Raw genomic sequence first — 12,259 nt, 5'->3', positions numbered from 1 at the left:
ATGGGAGAAGCTTTTGGAAGCGCTTATCTATTCCGTCTGTAATGGGGTTTGAAATGCAGTGATGACAGTGTCAAGAATGTTTATGCTTTTATTTCATAGAATCACTAGTTTTATTGTCGATAGGGTGGGTCCAATTTCCGCTTGTTCTATGCCTGTGTGTGGAGGAGGGTCATGCCGTCTCGATGCTTGCCGGGGTACTCCATTGCGACTATTTAAACCTCAGTACTTTCGCCCCTTCCGGCATCGGTGTAAGCTGCGTGCGCATGAATTTGATGATTTAATTGAATGAATTGGATACTGGCATCTCGCCTGTTCTTGCGTATGTTTTCATAAAACTTTTTTCGGTTTCGAAGGGCTTCATGGGTAGTCGCTGGAACGGTGACATGTCTATCATGAAGTGTAGTAGCTTCTCTGTTAGGTGGGCGGAGGAAGGAGGGGGGGGCTGCTCTCTTAGATACATTGACCCGTTTCTATTTTCTTTTACCGCCGCTTCGTTTGCATTAGGAAAGGGTCTGCCCGATGTCTTCAAAAGTTTTGTAATACCGAATGTGAGGTCCTTTTCGCGACCGTGAAAATTGATAGGTTGAGCGCTGCCATATATCAGCCCCGATGAAGGCTTTTATTTGGTTTTCTTTGAGTAAAACCGCTTACGCAGAGGTAGTGGTTAATGAAAGCGGGATCCCAGTCTCGTGTTGCACGTTACTGAGTAGGGACGCCACGAAGAGGAGGTAGCCATTCCCTTAGCAATAACGCGGCCGGAAATTAGAACGATAGTGAGCAACTCTATATCGGCCATCAGAAATTTCGGCAGAGGGAGGATCTCCAGCGCCGCAGGGGAGTATCCTAGCAAATGTAAAAAACTTTACAACCTAAGAGGTTACGTTAGTGTGGACACCAGCTCATCGGGGGCTCATTGGAAATGACAAAGCACATGCGACCGCCCGAGCTCTTACAGTCTGGGCGATCGCCGCCAACGCCGCCGCTGCTGATGTCCAGTCGTTGGCCTCAGCCTTCCATGCCGGAACTCCTTCGCAAATGACGGCAAACGGCGGGCCCGGTGACTACAATGAAATCACGCAATATTATAGAATGGAGAGGAAGATACGACCTCCTGCGGATCCGCAGCTAAGTAGAAAAGAGGAGATTTACTGGAAAGGTTTGCAGACGGATGATTTCCGGAACCCAGTCCTATATAGTAAGTGGCATCCCAAAGACGTCGATCCAAGATGTAAGAAATGTAAGGGTCGAGCGGACAACTTTGACATGTGGACTTGTCCTTCGCACAAGAAACCGAACCGAAACGTAGAATCCTGGGAGGCACTACTCCTCAGCCGAACCTCCGAAACCCTGCGCAAGATCATCGGTCTTGCCCTAGAAGCCGCCAAATCCCAAGGGATGCCGGCCGACTGATGGGGGAGGGAGCACCTAACGCTCTCTTTTTGACTGATGTTTAATAAAGTTTTCACCGACTGACTGACTTGGTGAGGGTAAGTTCTGTTGCACGTCCGGCTGCACCGTAATCAGTACCAGCATAAGTCTTATGGTTTACGCTTTCACTCGTACAGACCCCTTGTTTAGCCATTTTACAATGTCACACAATTCGTTACACATTTTCTCAATTTTGGGGGTCGCCAGCATGACTCAGCCTCTCCTCAGTAGGGCCATGACGAGGAGTCTTCCGTTAGTCTTTTTAGTGGCAACATCCTGAAATATTTACAGAAGTGTAATTTAATTAGGCGCTGTAAACTTGCATTTAGTTTTTTTCTAGGAGAACTTTTATTTAGTTTCTGCTCATAATCTATACCTCCATTCGTTTTTAACACAGCAATGTCAGACACAGGCATTCAGACAATGTAGTATTTCAGACACTAGCGTTCAGACACTGACGCAATATTCCGATACAAACTTGATTCTCACATTTTCCGCGCCTGCACGAAATGTAAATGCCGTTCTAAAAAAGCACCATAATATAATGTTACAGAGCGAGCGATTGAAATCAATATTCCGAGAACCACCATGCGTAACGGACAGAAGAAAGCAAAATTTACGCGACCTGCTTACACGAGGAGTCTTCCGTGGACGAGGAGTCTTCCGTTAGTCTTTTTAGTGGCAACATCCTGAAATATTTTAGGTGTTTTTTTTGTCCGCGTGGTGCTATCCTTTGTTTTTCCAACACGCATTGCGGTTGTGACTGAAACGCGGGAAATTTTTAAAGTGAATTTACAAAAGTGTAATTTAATTAGGCGCTGTAAACTTGCTTTTAGTTTTTTTCTAGGAGAACTTTTATGTCGTTTCTGCTCATAATCTATACCTCCATTCGTTTTTAACACAGCAATGTCAGACACAGGCATTCAGACAATGTAGTATTTCAGACACTAGCGTTCAGACACTGACGCAATCTTTGTGCTTGCTTTAGTTGCGATAGGACAGCCGCTTTAGTGTGATGGCGTAAGTTGCGGACAAGGCTGGCGACAGTTTACGAGAATTTTATCGAACACAAAGCGCACTAGAGATGGCACTCCACAGGCCCGGACCGTGCTGTTTTGTGTATCTTGTCCTTGGTCTCGGCGATACTATCATTATCTTTCTTTCCCCATGTCAGTTGGTGCTGCGCGTATTCCAGATTCAAATGAGCCCTCGCCTCTTCCTGCCTCATTCGCAGCTTCCGGTGGGCAGCTGTGATGCATTTTCGGGGACACGTGATGAACACGGCTGATAGTGGATGGCTAGCCGGCACAGAGAAATTGCAAAATTAGCCTATGAAAGCTATCGCAATAAAACTAAAACAGTGTAAATGCGCATTGTACGGGGGTGCACCCGTTCCGCATCCCCACGTCGTGTGCGCACTCAGAAAGGTCGGCTTTTTTGCGGTCAATGACAGGAGACCACGCTGATGTGGCCTTCGCGCTCGCGATGAATTTGAGCTGCTTTAACCATCTCCTCTGTGCGCGGATCATGGTGACGACATACATATATGCATTATTCAAAGACAGAGGCGAGCAGTCGCAATCGTGACCTGTCGCTGCCACGACTGCAATTGTTCGGCTCTGTTTGAACAATGCACGGGTGTTTTTCGTGACCGCAATCATCCCACACGAGAAATTTTGAAAGCAGCTCAAATGCGTCGCGAGGGCAAAGGAGACGTCAGCGTGGTTGGTCGCCTTATCATTGACCACGGTATAGCCGGCCTTTGTGGGTGCGCGGATGACAAACGGAATTCGGAACGGGCGCGCACCTGTACACTACGCACTACTCGTTTTAAATGCAGAGCATTTCAGTAACTCACGATGTCACCCGCGTTGGCAGCCGTAGTCCGCATCGCTCCCCCTACACTATATAAAAAAACAATACTTACCAGCGCCAGGTTTCGAACCAACGACTCTGCGGGCGGAACGCAAGGTACATGGTACTCTACCCACTGCACCAGAAAGCCGACACGGAATGGAAGGTTACGAACACCCCTCATATCCTTGACTCATTCAACCGCCGGCCACAGGTGCACCCTCTCCCCCGCGTCCTCCTCACCTTCTCTCCGCTCGCAACACCCTCTCTCGCCGCGTTCGGTTCGGGCGCACAACAGGTGGGGACGTGCGCAACACTCTCTCTCGCCGCGTTGGGTTCGCGCTGATCAACATTCGGTTCGCGCGCAAGAACAGGTGGGGGCGCTCACATCGCGCGAGGGGCATTGGATTGGATTCGATTGGATTGGCTTGGCTTGGCTTGGCTTGGATTGGTTTGGATTGGATTGGAATAAAGTGGATTGTGTTGGATTGTGTTGCGTCATACCCGCGCCACGTTGCGTCATAGCCGCTCCACGTTGCGTCATAGCCGCGGCAAGGGATTCACGGCACGTTTCACGTTTCACCAGCGACTTCATCGACAATGTCTACGCTGGAAGACAACAATTAAAACAACAACCAATACGTAATCCATACGACTTGCAGGCGCGCCCCCGCGGAAATGCTCTGCATTTGATCGTGCCCCTCGCGAGGGGGATGTTTTTCTATTTCTACTGCTATACTAGCCAGCGCACTTTTTTGAGGTTATTTTGTATACTAGTTTTCTTGTAGCACATATGAGAACGACGCCCACGCACTGCTGCATACCTCTTTGCGAGAAGTATGTTGACGTGCAGTCTCCCGTTTTAATTTGGCAATTTCCAGGGCAATGCGTCTATTTCATAGACTGTCTTGAGAGCTGCGTTTCACGTGCCAGCCATGAAGCCACGACATCCAACATTATTAGCACCAAACATTTAGACAGCAGAGTTGTTTCGGTGCAGGCGAATTCGAGCCTGCATTCGTGCTTTGCTCTGTCCGTGCTGATAGATATTTCAACATCTGTGAACCACAAACGCGGTAGTCTTCTTCTTCTTTTTTTTGAGAACAGTTATGTGGTACAGTTTCACGTGCAGAACATGACTGCCGAAGGTTTACCGTGAACATTCAGGCAAGAGAGTTGTGTTGGAGCAGCCAAAAATTCGAGCCTGCAGGCATATTTCTCTCTGCTTGGTTTGACATTTCAACGGCAGTAGATCAAGAATCTCGTCTAGGACTTTGTTTCTTGATTTTATATGATGCGAATTCCATTCCCTCGTGGTGTTGACGGCGCATACCCTGCAGCGACCATGTCGTACCCGAACTCGGTTAGAATACTGCTTTTCTATAAACCTCGATGCAAGTACAAACCTCCTGACTCAACTCACGAATTGTATTGTTTATGTGATACAGGTAAAAGATACATCAAGTGCTTATAGCTTATTTGCATGTGTTCTATCACGGGTTCCCAACCGACATGCAGACGAAAAAAGAGGTCGCAGCAATCAAGAGATATGAGGTACAATGTTGCCGCGAACCATACATTGGGTTTGTTTATTTGTGTTTTGCATTTACCGCCCGGCTGCGCCTGTCTGTGTTATCTCTGCGCCAAGGGAAGCGCGTGTTCTATTCTTTCTTTCTGTGCTGCATGTGTTATCTGTTGTGATAGGGAGAGCATTTCGATCTAACGTGAACAGCGCAGAATAATCTTCTTGGATCTACTATGTTCTCGATGCGAATCGACGTTTCGAGAACCACGCGCGCCAAAAGATAAAAAGCCTGCATAGCGGACGCCGGGGCATTCGATTCGACGACACTCACCTGTGCAAGTCACTTTGTTGACCGCTGCTTCGCTGCCTCTGTATTCTTTTGAGTTGTTAGGGGAGCACAAGTTCGCTCCAATAAACGTGCTTCTCATTCAAGACAACTTCATCGTCCTTGTCTTCGTGACAATATTTTACTGTCTGCAAGGCAACTAAAGTTTCTTTGGAACATTTCGTGGAGACAAGAAGAGTGTATTCATGTATGCATTCGTCTGTTCTGCGAATGCTTTAGAAAGCTTGAACAGTCGCAGTGTGAGTGGTCCGCAAAGAACAAGCGCCTCATAGTCCGTTTATAGCGGCCAGCCGCCACTGAGACTGGGCAAGGGTGCATCGAATAAACACAGAACGGAACGACTAAACAAGCAGGTTATTCGTTGTTAGTAACATATACTACGTTCGTTTGCTGCTGTTCGTCATCCCAGACGACTGTATTCCTTGCTGAAATTGCTGGATCTCGTGAGGTCTGTCAGCCGACGACCTCGTCGAATGGAAGACCAGATTATCATGCTTTTCAAGCAAACGAAGGGCAGCAAGGCTTTTCTCCCACCCAGTTCAGGGAAAAGCAACTTTACGAGAAGTGCATGCCATTATTACGCCGGATTAGACGTTAGCTTAAAATTTTTGCTGTTTTCGCTTCCTTCATGATGGCAGAGCACAGTGTTGCCGGAATGGCCTACTGCTCCTCCGCTAGCGCCCGGCCCATTGTGCAGAGGGTCTATTGTACTCAGTTCAATAACCTCGGTACAGCACAGAGGTTTGAGATAGGTGGCGAGGCAGTGGATCTACGTTGGCCAAGTTGTGACCCGGGCAACCAACCTTGAGGCAGAGATAATAAGAGATAATGGGGTGCAGTGCATACGGCAGACATTCTCAGATAATGAATGACAGCCTACCATTGTTTTTAGGTTTTTGCGAGCACTGTTGCTTGCGTGTGAGGTTTTTAAAATAATATTTCAGTTGTACATTTTGCATGTATCTGTCGTTTGCCTCCTTGGTTTAAATATTCATGCGCGTCAAAGTCTTCTCTTGGAATACCAACAAAAGGTCGCACCCGCACGTTGTCGCTCGAGCTGTGGTATAAGCGTCACGTATTTTTTTACGGCGGTTCATGTTGCGTTAAGAGAAAGCGGGCCTTACATTTTCGAGGCAATCAAGTATCCTATTAAACTATATACCCGGTCTTGCATTGTCCTTTACGCTTAGAAAAGCAGTGGGACATTTTCATGAACATATACCACGTGGAGAAACACCATTATTCATGCACGAATAGATGATAAGTTGTAAAATCTAGGGCTAAAATTTTTGCTAATATTTCTACTCAAGTTAAAAATGTTTGATACCAAAAAGAAACCACAATTTTATGTGCGAAGTGCGAGTGTCTGAACAAGTATCTTGCCACTGAAAAAACCATCGTGTTTAAGTTAGACGCCTGGAAATGGAAAAAGTCTACATTTCAGATGCAACCATTTTACTGTGAATAAATAAAAATAAATAAAAAACTTCAGAATAAATAAAAAAACTTCATAAATTGCACTCATTTTTTTTCTTTGAACTGTGCGATTCTAATTTTGTGCATAAAATAACTTTTTATACGTCCCTTCAGCTCGTCCGTGCACCACAAAAACGGGAGACTGATGTGTGCTGGCGTTCGCTTCCCGATCAGAAGATAGAAGGCTGCTTGAATAAAGAGCACTATTTTTACAGGAAAGATTCTGCTGTTCAAGGTCTTTTTCCGCCACTGATATACCATGTGAAACAAATAAACTGTAAAACGTAAAAGGTTCAAAAACTTACTACTAATGTTTGCTGCCTGACCTGAACGGTGGACGCTATGAAAAACCTGCGCGGGTGCTTAAGAATGCTGTCTCAGTAGGAAAGTTTTCACGCCGTGAACAGAAAACCCTCCGCGAAAGCTGCTCACAGGACGCCGACCAACTATTTAAATATAACAAGCAGCCACACGCAGGCAAGGATTACTGACACGTGTAAAAACGCAAAGCTCATCACTTCGGCGCACAATCTCCACCGCAAAAAAAAATCGTAGCCCATTCAGTGGCTTTATGATCTTATAAGCCTTAATATTTAACTGCGCTGGCTTCAAACAAACGAGCATGTAAGAAGACCGAACTGGAACCATCGAGATCCAGAAAATAGAAACAATTTTGTACATATGTTCTTCCATTGTTTCCGTGTTTTTTGTCCTATTTTAGGTCCTTGTTACCCAACACGGTCAAATGGCTGCTGGGATGCCGTTTTCCTTGTTGTGCGGTGTTCTCCATGTTGTCTCATCTTTTCTTATCAGTTTTCCATTAGGTTTTTTTTCTTGTCCTGTTTTTGTTTCTGTTTTAACAAAAATATGTAAGCTGCCACGTCCTTCCCTTTCCCTTATTTATGTAATGTTGTTATTGCTGTTGTGTTTTTCCCTTAGCTATTATGACCATTTGCGAGCTGACGTGTCCGCCCATTTCCGTTACGTGATTTGACAGCCACGACATTGAGGAGAACATAAATTTCGACGACGACGACGACGACGATGATAATGATGATACATTGCTCGTGCGAACACTGACCCAACAAGTACTACAAAATAAGACATGCTGTTGGGTTAGTTGGTAGGTACTGAAAGGGAGGATTACCACAAAGGATGGTGGCTCACGACACAGGGGCTGCTGACAGAGGCCACTGTGAGTGCAGCACTTTTCCTGCTAAAGTTGTCTGTAGAGCACACTAAGGCGTCGGTAAAGGAGTGGCGATTCCTCGACACCTTATCACCCACTCTCTGTACCATGCCTTGTCAACGAAATATGGGGTTGACACTGAGAGACGGTGTAAAGAAAGACGGCCGTGATGAATGCATCGGTTGCTCCCTGCCACTTGAAATATCAGCGATCTGACAGGTCAGATACAATATCAACAGCTGACGTATTTTGGTCTACGCCACCTTAACTGTTTGTTCTTCTCTGCCTTGTTATGAGGAAGTTACCTTAGATTCCTTGTTTGTATGGGAAGCCGGTGCGTGACCTGTGACAATCCCGACTGTTGGTGTCTAGGACAGGGCGGCGACGCTTATGTAATACGAATGCAAGGAACCGAGCCCATGATATGCGTGGCATCTTTCCTACAAGAAATCACCCTCTGCACTACCAGGGTATAGAAAACGGCGCTGCTGCTGGCGAGGCAAACATCACGGCAACGTGCCCATATGCTTACTGCGACATTGGACCACGTTTCACGTGTCGTGCCACTAGGATAACGGGAGACGCGGAGTTAATGGATCTCTGAACCTCCCTAAATATAGCCCTCTGCTGAAATCGAGAGGAAATCCGCCGCCGAGATAGCGCAGTTGGTAGTGCACCACCGGTATTATGCGGAGTTCGCGGGTTCAATTTCCGCTTCCGATCATGACGGATGTTTTCTAGACTTTGATTTCTTTATTCCTATATCGTAAAAAATGGCCATGACCTCATTATGCACTACAAAGCACCTTCAAGTAGCCGAATACCACTGGCAATTATGATTGCATCTTCAATGTGTCCTCTTACGCAATCTTGCAAAACATATGGTAATATATATATATATATATATATATATATATATTTTTTTTTTTCTCCACTTCCTTTCTTCCTAAATTGTGTATCTATTTCTGTGACCTACTATATCCTCTCCTTTAGCTTTCCGAGGTTTTCTTGAATGCCAACCTTTATTTCTGTCTTATTTTCACGAGCCCCTCATTTCCTATTCTGATTCGCTATATATATATATTTATATATATATATCTATATATATATATATATATATATATATATATATACATATATATATATATATATATATATATATATATATATATATATATATATATATATATATATATGTATATATATATATATATATATATATATATATATATATATATATATATATATATATATATATATGGAATCAGCATAGGAAATGAGGGGCTAGTTGCAAATAACACAGAAATAGGAGTTGGCAGTCAAGAAAACCTCGAAAAGCCAAGGGGAGGATATGGTACTTCATTGAAAAAGATAAAGAATTTGGAAAGAAAGGAACAAAGTGGAGAAAAAATGCCCGCCAGGTGGGATCCGAACCCACGACGTCCAGAATAGCGGTCTGGTCCGATAACCACTACGCTACCGGCGGGGTGATGTTCCCCTTCATTTTCTGGGGTATTTATGTTTAGGTATTTTTGTTTTCTGTGCTTCAGGGTGGTAGCCAGCGCCACTCGGACTACTCGGGGTGAAGGGGACCTTCTTTTTAACCCCGTGCCGTGACTCGAGTGTCTACGACATGTCGAGAGTGGTCGACGAGCCTTGAACCATCTTAAGCTTCCTATGGTACCAACACTGCCAGAACAGAGGCCCTCGCTATGGAAGTAGCGAATCAGTATAGGAAATGAGGGCCTCGTGGAAAATAACACAGAAATAGGAGTTGGCTGTCAAGAAAACCTCGGAAAGCAAAGGGGAGGGTATGGTAGGTTATTGAAACAGATAAAGAATTTGTAAAGAAAGAAAGTGGAGGAAAAATGCCCGCCAGGTGGGATTTCCCATTTTCTGCTTCGTTATATATATATATATATATATATATATATATATATATATATATATATATATATACAGTGTGTTGCGACGATAATTGGAACACTTTAAAAATTTTTCCTGGGCGATCCGCCGCTCTGTTCACGCTCAAACTTCTCACGAAGGTCGCATTTTGTGGTGTATTTTGTTTGACTCCGGGAACAACAACGGTACTTACCTGTTTATTCTGAAAATAAATAAAAACGATTTTCGCCTATGGGAAAATGGCGGCGATTTGGACGTGCGAGCCCGAAAACCGGGTTTTCTGATCGTCTTTTAGCTCATTTCTAGGTGCATTTTCTGATCGTCTGCTGCACCATTTGGCTCCGTACGTGAATCCCAAACATGCGTTTCACTCTGCAGATGGTTCCGTCGTTCCAACATCAACTTGCGCTGGCTCGAACGTCCAAATCAGCGGCCATTTTCCCACAGGCGAAAATCGTTTTTATTTATTTTCAGAATAAACAGGTAAGTACCGTTGTCGTTCCCGGTGTCAAACAAAATAGACCACAAAATGCGACCTTTGTGTGAAGTTTGAGCGCGAACACAGCGGCGGATCGCTCAGACAAATTTTTTTAAAGTGTTCCAATTATCGTCGCAACACCCTGTATATATATATATATATATATATATATATATATATATATATATATATATATATATATATATATATATATATATATATATATATATATATGTATATATATATATATTATGCTTATATGTAGCACACAAAGTAAAAGTACGCTCTTCTCTTCGGAGTCTTTATTTCCAATTTTTGACTGAGCCAAGGCCTTCCCAAGGAACGAAAGTTTTGGGAAAAATTCGTACGGACTCAGGGTGGGGGCGGCACCCCGAAACACAAGCCACATGAGAAACAAACAAACAAACGACCACACACACCATATAGAGCTTATTCTGCAAATGCAAGCGAAAAAGAAATAACTCAATCAAACAAAAAACGATAGAAAGAGGGGAGGGGCGAGCAGGAACTTACTGCATGAATCCGAGTGGTGGGGATGACAGAAAATACGCCACGTTCATGGGTGGCGAAAGGCCGAAAAACATCCTGTGTTTCCAGGAGGGGAAATCTACACAGCGCATGCCGCCACGGGTAGTGAGTTTACATGACGGTCACTGTTAAGAAAGATTAACTACCGACTGTCTTCAGTGGCAAGGTCAAAAATGCAAGCGGGGCCCTTTACTGTATTTTGAGCCCAAACAGCTTCCGCAACTGTAGGGGGTCCCACAAAAGCCAATGGGAGAGCCCATTTCATGCATCCCCTTCTCCTCTTGTGCCTCCCTCTGTACACGGCGTCGCATCGTGTCCCGCCAGGTCAATGCACGGCGTGTTAACTGTTAGCACTCGGCCTGTCGCCGGCACGCGTGGACCCGTGGGCTTATTCTACGAAAATATGGCCGAGCGTGGCAATTTGTAAAAACATGAAAACAAGAAGAGAGAGGCGACCGTCGGTGTGTGCCATGCCTCCTGGGCGACAAAAAAATAGAAAAGAAAATAAAAAGAAGGAAACAATGAAAAAGAGAAGCAAAGCAAAACATGAGCGAAAACACAGGAAGGACGCGCGCACCCCGTGAGCACTAGCATTGGGGATCACAATGTGAATACGAGACACCCGAGGCATAAGCCACTACAGACACCAAAATAAAATACGTGTTACACGCTCTGTTGAAATTGGAGGCTTCAACATTCGATTTCATATTTCAGGTTATACTATTATATTTCATATAACGGTCTCCTTAAGAACATTAGCATAAAAACAAACAATGTATTCTTCGGAGGTGTTCCAGCCTTGTTTTTGTAACTGTTGAGTCGTCCGCAAACATAAAAGTAGGCAGAATTGCTTATTTTTCGCGAGTAAAAGCGCCGTTCTGTGATACCTCCGTCGCTGGCGGCGGCTGACCTCGCTAGCTCCGAACGAACAAAATATGCCGTCGTGGCTGCCAGGAGGCGCTGCGCCGCTCAAGTAGCAGGGGACTAGCCCTATAAAAAACCGAAGCACAGGTGGAAACCGACCAACTAAACCAACTCTGAACGCTGGCCGTGCACGTTCGGGCGGCCTCTCTCCGGTATTGTCCACACGCAAAGTATGCCCAAAAATGACGAAATTCCTGTCCTTTGTCAACACGACGCGTGCAACTCAAAAGGTCCTGGCACTCCCGTTGACCCATTCCCATGGACCCGCAGACCCCGCCGTGACGAACTGCATGCGTGCTCTGTAACTTCGAGCAGTACCGCATCCTGAGACACTGCGGCGCGCTCAGGAATATTCATATCCGGTGACACTTCGAATGAACTCATAGCGAGCGCAACTCCCCCGTCGGCACCCACGTCAGGCAGTTTCGGCCCCTTTTCACCCATCTATCCCCACCTGAAAATCTCATAGCATTGCATAGCGACGCCCCCGCGCCTCCCCCTCACTAATGCGGTAATTACCCCTGACAATATACAGATACGGTGGTTTCACAAGGAACCTGAAGCACCGCTCGGACTAATATAACC

At 45.3% G+C, this 12,259-nt stretch overlaps 1 non-coding gene across 1 annotated transcript; it reads right to left on the bottom strand.

Annotated features, from left to right (window-relative positions):
• Positions 1-9,231: 9,231 nt before the first annotated feature.
• On the bottom strand, positions 9,232-9,304 carry Trnas-gcu (transfer RNA serine (anticodon GCU)). The gene has a single exon. It is a non-coding gene; the product is annotated as a tRNA-Ser (tRNA).
• Between the last annotated feature and the right edge of the window lie 2,955 nt (positions 9,305-12,259).

This window comes from Haemaphysalis longicornis, unplaced genomic scaffold (assembly GCF_048455015.1).
Source record: "Haemaphysalis longicornis isolate Haplotype H1 unplaced genomic scaffold, Haemaphysalis longicornis Haplotype H1 scaffold_10, whole genome shotgun sequence".
NCBI classification, from domain to species: Eukaryota; Metazoa; Arthropoda; class Arachnida; order Ixodida; family Ixodidae; genus Haemaphysalis; species Haemaphysalis longicornis.
This window is presented reverse-complemented; position numbering and strand designations above follow the sequence as displayed.